The sequence below is a fragment of the Carassius gibelio genome, chromosome B9 (genome assembly GCF_023724105.1).
Source record: "Carassius gibelio isolate Cgi1373 ecotype wild population from Czech Republic chromosome B9, carGib1.2-hapl.c, whole genome shotgun sequence".
NCBI classification, from domain to species: Eukaryota; Metazoa; Chordata; class Actinopteri; order Cypriniformes; family Cyprinidae; genus Carassius; species Carassius gibelio.
In genome coordinates, this window is record NC_068404.1 from 1,054,009 (window position 1) to 1,063,189 (window position 9,181).

Here is a 9,181-nt window from a genome sequence, read left to right on the forward strand (position 1 = left end):
AAGTGACCCCAACTAAGCAAGCCAGAGGCGACAGCGGCAAGGAACCGAAACTCCATCTGTGACAGAATGGAGAAAAAAACCTTGGGAGAAACCAGGCTCAGTTGGGGTCAGTTCTCCTCTGACCAGACGAAACCAGTAGTTCAATTCCAGGCTGCAGCAAAGTCAGATTGTGCAGAAGAATCATCTGTTTCCTGTGGTCTTGTCCTGGTGCTCCTCTGAGACAAGGTCTTTACAGGGGATCTGTATCTGGGCTCTAGTTGTCCTGGTCTCCGCTGTCTTTCAGGGCAGTAGAGGTCCTTTCTAGGTGCTGATCCACCATCTGGTCTGGATACGTACTGGATCCGGGTGACTGCAGTGACCCTCTGATCTGGACACAGACTGGATTTGGTGGCTACGGTGACCTCGGAATAAGAGAGAAACAGACTAATATTAGCGTAGATGCCATTCTTCTAATGATGTAGCAAGTACATAGGGTGTTATGTGAAGTGTTTCCGGTTCCGGTTTACCTAATTAATGCAGCCTAAAAATCCTTTAACAGATTTGGATATTAAAAGCATATTAGTATGTTATGTGTAAGCCAGGTTAAAGAGATGGGTCTTTAATCTAGATTTAAACTGCAAGAGTGTGTCTGTTATTCCAGAGTTTAGGCGCCAAATAGGAAAAGGATCTGCCGCCCACAGTTGATTTTGATATTGTAGGTATTATCAAATTGCCTGAGTTTTGAGAACGTAGCGGACGTAGAGGAGTATAATGTAAAAGGAGCTCATTCAAATACTGAGGTGCTAAACCATTCAGGGCTTTATAAGTAATAAGCAATATTTTAAAATCTATACGATGTTTGATAGGGAGCCAGTGCAGCGATGACAGGACCAGTGCCCGGTTGCATGAAATTCCTTAAGTGAGGGTTTCCCTGAGGGAGAAAAAATCCCTGAGGTAAGGGATTTCATTAAGAGCGTTGCAAGAAACCTCTTAACTGTCACCCTTACCTAAGTGTTTATACTAAGCGTTTCACAGTAGTTTCTGACAACATACGGCAAAGATCGCTGCGGTTGCTATAGTTACTACCTCTAACAGTAAACAGAACATAACGAACCACAAAGCCAAACCCTTACTAAAATCACAATTGTATTAATATATTTTTGATATGGAGAGTACAAACATAACAGAAAAAAGAAAAAACATAAACCAAACTGGAAAGAGGACGAAAAGGCAATTATTGTTTTCGCAAGTGGTTATAATAATAATAATAATATTTTTATCCTTTCATCAACCATTCATCGTCTCCAAGGGATTATTACGATCATTAAATACACGCCTTGGTATATCCTCCTCTTCAATTAACACTAAATCAGCCATTGTATTTTGTGTTTAAGTTGATTTAAGGGAGCTGTTTTGGGGAAAAACTTAATAACAGCCTCAAGTTCCTTAAGGAAACCCTTAGGGTTTTTTCATGCAACCCAAGTTTAACTAAGGGTACCCTTAACCTTATATCTAAGGTATTTCTTAGCTTAAGGAGTTTCATGCAACCGGGCACAGGCTAATATGGTCATACTTCCTGGTTCTGGTAAGAACTCTTGCTGCTGCATTCTGGACTAGCTGTAGTTTGTTTACTAAGCGTGCAGAACAGCCACCCAATAAACGCAACACTAAGATCCAATAAAACTAATAGAGAGATACAACCACGATCAGATGATAAGAGCAGATCATTTGTAACTCTAAGGAGAACAGTCTCAGTACTATGATACGGTCTAAATCCTGACTGGAAATCCTCACATATACCATTTTTGTCTAAGAAGGAATATAATTGTGAGAATACCACTTTTTCTAGTATCTTGGACAGAAAAGGGACATTCAAGATTGGTCTATAATTAACTAGTTCTTTGGGGTCAAGTTGTGTTTTTTTTAATGAGAGGCTTAATAACAGCCAGTTTGAAGGTTTTGGGGACATATCCTAATGACAATGAGGAATTAATAATGGTCAGAAGAGGATCTATGACTTCTGGAAGCACCTCTTTTAGGAGCTTAGATGGTATAGGGTCTAACATACATGTTGTTGGTTTAGATGATTTAACAAGTTTATACAATTCTAATCTCCTATAGTAGAGAATGAGTGGAACTGTTCCTCAGGGGGTCTATAGTGCACTGTCTGATGTGATACTGTAGCTGACGGCTGAATGGTTGCAATTTTATCTCTAATAGTATCGATTTTAGAAGTAAAGTAGTTCATAAAGTCATTACTGCTGTGGTGTTGGAAAATGTCAACACTTGTTGAGGCTTTATTTTTCGTTTATTTAGCCACTGTATTGAATAAATACCTGGGGTTATGTTGGTTTTCTTCTAAAAGAGAAGAAAAGTAATCAGATCTAGCAGTTTTTAATGCTTTTCTGTAGGATATGCTACTTTCCCACCAAGCAATACGAAATACCTCTAGTTTTGTTTTCCTCTAGCTGGGCTCCATTTTTTGGGCTGCTCTCTTTAGGGTGCTAGTATGCTCATTATACCATGGTGTCAAACTTTTCCTTAACCTTCCTTAAGTGTAAAGGAGCAACTGTATTTAAAGTGCTAGAAAAGAGAGAGTCCATAGTTTCTGTTACATCATCAAGTTGTTCTGAGGTTTTGGATATGCTAAGCAATTTGGATACATCAGGAAGATAAATTATGATCTGAGATATCATCACTTGGCCGCACAATTTCAACACTATCAACATCAATTCCATGTGACAGTATTAAATCTAGAGTATGATTTCGACAATGAGTAGGTCCTGAAACGTGTTGTCTAACACCAATAGAGTTCAGAATGTCTATAAATGCTGATCCCAATGCATCTTTTTCATAATCGACATGGATATTAAAATCACCAACTATTAAAACTTTATCAATAGCACGCATCTGCTGGACTTTGCACCTCTCTATTCCTGCTTGGACCAATTCAACATCAAGAGCAGTCCCACATCGTACCAGGCTATAAATAGTCAGACAGAGTTCAAGTGCCTATGCATCCCCAGTGGTGCTAGTAAAAAACAAAAATGTAATTGTATTATACACATTGTGTCTATAGAGCACACTGTATAGTTGTTTGTGCTACTACATGTGCACATTGGCTAGTTACGTTTATTCTCTAAAATACCTGAGTTCTTTGCTATGCATTTTAGACTGTGTGTCTGAAATTACGATAACTGTTACATGTGTGTAAAATTTGTCTGTCTCCTGCGTGGATCACTTGGATTATCTTTTTTGCATTATCTTTTTTAAATTGGTTTCTAATTGTTTCATTATGTAATTGGTATGATATAATTTTACCTGACTAATAATATTTTTTTACATTTGATTTATTCTGATCTCTTCTGAAATCATTTTTTAAGTAGATTAATGTGTAGTGGTAATTCCGCTTCCAGGACAGATCATACTGCAGCACCAATGGATTAACCATGGGGAACACCATTAGGGGCTTCAGATTTCTGACTGTCGCTGACTTAACACGGTGTAGCTCGGTGTTACACTTTTTGCAATGAGTATGAAGGGTGTAGCTCACTTAAAGTTATTATAATCACTCTGCATCCTCTGAGTAAATTCAGAACTGACAAGTTTGTGTCCGTGGGTTCACTATCAGCTGAGTGTAATTCCTATGCAATATCTGGTCCCTAATGAATGAATAATCGAAAGTATGGGATTTCCAGAATACTCAAATATCTAAATTAATAAACTATCGATATCTGTGATCAGCTTTTGATAGAAATATTGCCCAAATTTAATGATCATGTGAAATTGGAGTCAGATTGAACACGGAGCTAAACTAAGATTTAAACTAAATTCTGATAAATTAAGAAGCGGAGGTAAAAGACCAAATATACATTAAACCTTCGACCAGCAACTGGATTCCACTTTTTGGGCCGGCGGGTGGATCCTTACACCTCCCAAGTGCTGTTGGAAGAAACTTTCTGATATTGTACTAACTTGGCTGCCTGTGTCCAAGAGACATGATACTTCTACACCAAGAACAGCTTCAACAGTTCTTCTTGACTTGAGTCTACAGGCTGCCCCCGGATTGCTCGACTGACAGCAACTGGGGCGTCACATTTCCCGATTCATTGGTGAAGAGCTGCCAGTGTTTTAGAGCTGCGTTATTGCAGGCAGTTCCTCGCAATATGCCCTGCTTCCTGAGATTTTAGGCATATGGACTGGCCATCCTCCGTGAACGGTTACTGGACTCTTGTGTTATTTGTCCACACACTCCCAACCCCCTGTTGTGGTGTCAGTAAGCCTTTAACAGCCTGTGTTAACTCAAGGATCTGCCTCCCCTGTTCAGTGACTACATCCATTACCTGTGATAAAGTGACTGGGTTGTGGCCCACGGCTTTCATTTCTGCACACTTTGCACTCTCACTAAAGGAGCCATAAGTACCACTTCGGCTTTTAAGGGTACGAACCCTCCCCAACTGCTCCTCCCAGCCCCAGAGGTAAGCTTCATCCCTCACCTCTACCACTGAAGACTCAGGTTTCTCCCTTACATACCGTCAAAGTTCTCGCCTGAGTGCAGGGTCTTGGATGCCCTCTACAAACTGGTCTCTTAACATTATCCTTTCATTTCCCACAGCCTGTGGTGCACACTTAGTAATTTGACCTAAAGCTTCGACTAGTGCATGAGAGAAATCACAGACATCCTCCCCCTCTTTTTGCTTATGACTTTAAAAGTCCTGGAGAAGTTGAGCACTGCTGCACCTATCAGTGAAAGACTCTCAAAGATAAGTAAGTACATCAGTGGCTACATCAGTGTCTACATCTCGTCGCAGACGAACCTCTTCTAATGCAGAGTCTCTCAACAAAGACATAAAAAAATCACATTCCTAATTGGGTGTCAGGTTTTGGGCCCTTAAAGCATTCTCAACCTCTTCTACAAACTCATCTACTGTTCTTCCATCTTTTTCAATGTCCCCTGGGAATGGGCTGATGTAACGTTTGCGGGGTACGTGTATATAAGTCTTGTTTATCCCACCCTTCAAAGACTCAATTGTGTCCCTTGCTTTTTTATACTTTTGACGTAGTTTTTTAACTCATGACGGATGTCATCCTTCCCCTTCAGAATGATCTGACATGCTGCAAGTAAAAAAAAAGTCCTAAGCATGACCACTAACAGGTTCAGTTGGTGCCTACTTCAGAAATCCACAGGAAACCGATGTCACCACTTGGTCTGCTCAGTCACATCCTGGACAACCATGTCCCATCTCTGCGTCAAGCCCTCAGCCCCACCATCACTGGCTCACACAGGAGGCTCCTCTATGGCAGTGCTCCAAGTTTTTCAGGCACAGCTTCTGAAATCCCTGGACGAGGGCGGGGCGGATCCAGAGGCGTTTAAAGATTTACGCGCAGCAACGGATTTCGCGCTCAAAGCCACAAAGAAGACGGCCCAGGTGATCGGACGGAGCATGGGCTACATGGTTGTGCTCCACCGGCACCTGTGGCTTACTCTCACTGAGCTGAAGGATGCGGACAGGAGGGCGCTGCTCAACGCTCCTGTATCTCCATCTGGCCTATTTGGAGATGCAGTCAAGGCTATCGCGGAGCGTTTCTCAGAGGCACAGAAACGCTCTAGGGCGATGAGTCACTTCCTGCCGCGCCGGGCTGCGGCACAGCCTTCTGCGCGCAGTAGATCCTCATCTGCTTCCAACCGGCCGTCGAAGCGACCCCCCGCTGCTTCCACTGCATCAGCACCAGATCCTGAGACGTCTGTTCGCGCCAAAACCCCGTGGCAGAGGACACCGAAAGAAACGCGTCACGGCTTCAAGAAAGGCGGGAACCGTCCCGGGGGAGCTCCTCCGTCGGATCAAAAACCTTGTTCCTGACGAGTGGGCGCGGAGGAGGAGAGCGCTGAGCGGCGGGCCCGCTGCGAAGCGTCTGAGATATTCTTACGAAGTCCCCTTGGCGGTTGCAGGCGACTACGAGAATGTCTGTGTTGTGTATGTTCAAAATGCAATAAAGTCTGTGACACCCTCACAAAAAGAGCATTTTTCTCCTCCTCCGGTGATAACGGCCTCACAAACAGCCGTGAAACCGTCAATAGAACCGGGCTCACAGCTTCCCCGTGTATCTGGCAAGGCTCACGCCCAGGTGTCAGGTGTCGGACCTCCGCAGCCGCGGCTTGCGCTCAACATCTCGCACACACGTACGTGCGTGTCATTCAATCATTCAACAGGAGACTCGCGCTCCCCGCTGATCGGCGAAGCACGACCCTCCTTAACACACAGCGCTCCCACTCGTCCCGTGAGATTTCTGACAACAACCCCGGTACACAGCAGCGTCGTTCAGAATGCAGAGGGCGTCGCCCTCTGTGTCTTTTTGCGAGCGCATGACGATCCATTCCGGGCATTTCGGTTTGGTTGCGGAACGTCATAGAGAACGGCTACACGCTTCAGTTTCGACGCAGACCACCCCGGTTCAATGGCGTGGTCATGTCGACGGTTCCGGCTCACAACGAGCTGGTTCTGAGGCAAGAAATTCTCAATCTCCTCGCGAAACGCGCGATAGAAGTGGTCCCGCCGAGCGAGAGAGAGAGCGGGTTTTACAGTCGGTACTTTGTCGTTCCCAAGAAAGGTGGTGGTCTCCGTCCAATATTAGACCTGAGACCCATCAACCGTGCGTTGTACAAACGCGCATTCAAAATGACAACGCTAAAGCAGATACTGGCACAGATTCGACCCGGAGATTGGTTTGTTTCGGTGGACCTGAAAGACGCATATTTTCATATCCAGATCGCCCCTCGTCACAGGCGCTTTCTGAGATTTGCTTTCGAAGGCATAGCATATCAGTTCATGGTGATGCCGTTCGGGCTAGGGCTTGCGCCTCGTACGTTTACGAAATGTGTGGATGTAGCACTTTCCCCTCTGAGAGCGAGCGGAATGCGCATACTGAACTATTTGGATGATTGGCTGATCTTGGCACATTCAGAGGATGTGCTCAACAGCCACAAACACGCTCTGTTACGTCACCTGGAGAGTTTGGGTCTCTGTGTGAATGTACAAAAAGGCGTGTTACGCCCCAGCCAAACAATCATGTGTCTAGGGGTGCAGTTGGACTCGATAACAATGAGTGCACGTCTGAGCCAGGAGCGCATACAAGATTTAATGTCCGCTCTGAACGCATTCAGACTGGGCCGTTCCGTAGCACTGAAGGAATTTCAGAGGCTCTTGGGGCGGATGGCGGCGGCCGCGACGGTCTGTCACCTCGGTCTACTCTATATGCGCCCACTCCAGTTATGGCTGAAAACACAAGTACCCAGAAGGGCGTGGAAATTGGGCCGTGCCCGCATTGTGGTCACTCGCAGGTGCTTAAGCGCGCTGAAACCATGGCAGAACCCCGACTTGTACCAGCGCGGCATCCAGATGGGTCTGGTCACGCGGTGGAAAGTGGTCACGACGGACGTGTCGACGACGGGCTGGGGAGCTCACTGCGATGGCTTTCCGGCTTCGGGCCACTGGACAGAGTCGGAGAGAACGTGGCACATAAATCGCCTCGAGCTGAGAACGGTTTCTTTAGCCCTTCAGAGTTTTATGATGCAAATCAGGGGGCACCACGTGTTGATTCGCACAGACAACATGACGGTGGTATCGTACATAAACCGCCAGGGCGGAGTACACTCGAAAGCCCTGTACAGTCAGGCAGCACGCCTTTTGCTGTGGGCCGATCATCATCTGCTCTCCATTCGAGCAGCGCACGTTCCGGGATGCCTGAACAGTGGCGCGGATATGCTGTCAAGGAACGGGATTCCTCACGGAGAATGGAGACTGAACCCTGGGACAGTGAGGCTGATCTGGGAACAGTTTGGGAAAGCGGAGGTGAACACGCATTGCCCTCTGTTCTTCTCGCTGTCGCGCTCTCCCCTGGGCGGGGATGCACTCACAATGCCAAGGCCGAATGCCCGTCTGTATGCATTCCCCCCGCTAAAGATTTTGTCACAAGTGCTGCACAAAATCAGAGAGGAGAAAGCGTCAGTGTTATTAGTCGCTCCGCACTGGCCAAACAGGCCTTGGTTTCCCGATCTTCTAGAAATACTAACAGCTCCCCCGTGGCCGATCCCGCTGAGATGAGATCTCCTGTCTCAGGCAGACGGCTCGATATGGCACCCCAACCCAGAATGGTGGAAACTTCATGCGTGGATGGTGTGCGGGAACTGGTAAACCCGGGTTCGTTGTCTCACCGCGTGATGTACACGATTGCGGAGGCACGAGCCCCTTCTATGAGACGCCTGTACGCTTGTAAATGGGCAGTCTTTGAGAGGTGGTGTGAATCGAATGGTCGGGACCCGGAAAGCTGCCCCGTGTCTGACATTCTGGATTTTCTGCAACAACGAATGGACGGCGGCAGCATGCCCTCTACGCTTAAGGTTTACGTTGCAGCTATCTCAGCTTTTCACACTGCTATTGACGGGCGCTCAGTTGGGAAACACGATCTAGTGATCAGATTTTTGAGAGGCGCGAGAAGACTAAAACCCTCCCGCCCCTCTACAATGCCATCCTGGGATCTGGCTACGGTGCTGGGAGCACTAGCCCTCCCGCCATTCGAGCCACTTCAGTCTGTCGGCTTGAAGGAGCTCACGATTAAAACCGCGCTGCTGCTCGCCCTTGCTTCGTGCAAGCACGTGGGGGATTTGCAAGCGCTCTCTGTGAATGCGGACTGTATGCAGTTTGGACCAGGTGATTGTAACGTCACGCTCAAGCCAAAGTTTTGCTATGTGCCTAAATCGCTCTCGACACCGTTTAGAGCGCAAGTGGTGGCTCTTTCTGCCTTCTCTCCGGAATCGGAGACTTCATTGGACAGCACCCCGAGTCAGGTGTTGTGTCCGGTAAGGGCTTTACGACTCTATGTCAACCGCACGGCTGCGTTTCGGCAATCCGAGCAGCTGTTTGTATGCTTTGGAGGCAGCACCAGAGGACAGCCTGTCTCTAAGCAACGGCTGTCACATTGGGTGGTCGACGCTATTGCTTTGGCATATTCTAGCCATGGTATGGAATGTCCTATTGGTGTTCGAGCCCATTCGACGAGGGCTGTCTCCTCCTCGTGGGCGTGGACTAAGGGAATTTCTATCAAAGATATTTGTATGGCGGCTGGATGGTCTTCGCAGAATACCTTCGCCAGATTCTACAACTTGGACGTGCAGTCATTAGCCTCACAGGTTCTATCGGTGAGT